Here is a 1,389-nt window from a genome sequence, read left to right as displayed (position 1 = left end):
AATGGGGGGGGGGGGGCTGCATCTGTGTGTGTGTAAGTGGACATCAGTGCTACTGACTCTCTCAACCACAAGGGGGAAGACTGTTAAATGGTACTCGATAGTAAAGAGTTTCCAGCTTCTCTCCCAGTTTAAATGAATGATGTGGGAGCTGAGGTAGGCACCTCTGCTCTTTCCCAGCAATGAATGATAGATTCCTCAAGCCCCACATCAGTTTTTCTCACCCCATGCACATCTGCCTCAACATGCCAGTGGTGGCAGCAGTCCCTTGATTCACAGATGATCTCTTCCACCGCTCGTTAACGGGTCTTGAGGTGACTTAAGAGCCTGATCCTTGAGCCACAGATCAGTGCGCAGAAGTTGGAGGTCGTTGGTTTTTGGGGGTGGGGGAGGATAGGTTATAGGCCAGGATTACTCTCTTTTTTACTTCCTCCACTCTCTTTCTTGTGGGCAAGACACTTTACCTTGAAGCCAGCTGCAACTTGGCTGAGGCTGTGGTGCCACAAGTTGGTTTGCCTCAGTGTGAAGCCCTGTTGTGCCATGTGTGTGGCACCCCAGCTTTAGGGGTAGCATCGGTCATGCTGCCTGGCCCCCTATCCTAGGCATTGGGGGTGGCAGGGCAGCGCCAGGGTTTAACTTTACAACCTCTTCCCAACCAAAGGTCTGGTGTTACAGGGAGGCAAGAGGGCTGGGCAGTGCCTGGCTGTGAGCACCTGAGGGAAACCCGGGGAAAGGAGGAAGCAAAGCCACCCCCAGCCCAGCTCTTCTCCTGCCTGCACTGTCAGGGTGGGGGTGGGGGTGATAGGAGCCATGGTGCTCCTGGCTTGGCTTCTCCATGGCAGGGGGAGCTGTGGCAGCCTGTGCCCACTCCTCTACTTGTGTCCCAGGTCAGCCCTGGTGGGCGGAAGAGCTGCCCCCACACTCCCTGGGGGCAGCGCATGGGGGGGCACTGCTAGACACCAGGCCAGGGCTGTTACTTGTGTGTGTGCATGTGATGTTGCTGTCATAGAGCCGGGTGTGCAGCCTGTGCATACGCTCCCTTCACACGTGTGCGTGCCTACACGGGCTGTGGGGGCCGCAGTCTGCTTATCACAGCGCTTCAGGGAGGAAAGTTTTCCTGGGAGACATGACCTAGTGCCCTAGCCCGCTTGCACTGATGCACCTCCTCTGGGCCAGCTCCTGCCTCCAACCCCCGCTAGGGCAGTGCGGTCTAAAGCAGTGCCTGGTTTACTCCGGCCTAGTTGCACACACGTGTCGTGTCATGTCACGTCACGTCACGTCAGCCTGCTTGTGAGACACTGGAAATACGCGGGCAGCGACTGAACGGGCAACGCGGGCGCGGCGGTTTTTCCAGCCGTTGGGGGGCGCTCCCACCGCCCGCCTGCAGGGGGC

Source organism: Gavialis gangeticus, unplaced genomic scaffold (genome assembly GCF_001723915.1).
Source record: "Gavialis gangeticus isolate Ggan-Ray unplaced genomic scaffold, GavGan_comp1, whole genome shotgun sequence".
Classification (NCBI taxonomy): Eukaryota; Metazoa; Chordata; order Crocodylia; family Gavialidae; genus Gavialis; species Gavialis gangeticus.
The sequence above is the reverse complement of the archived record's forward strand: the minus strand, read 5'-3'. Positions refer to the sequence as shown.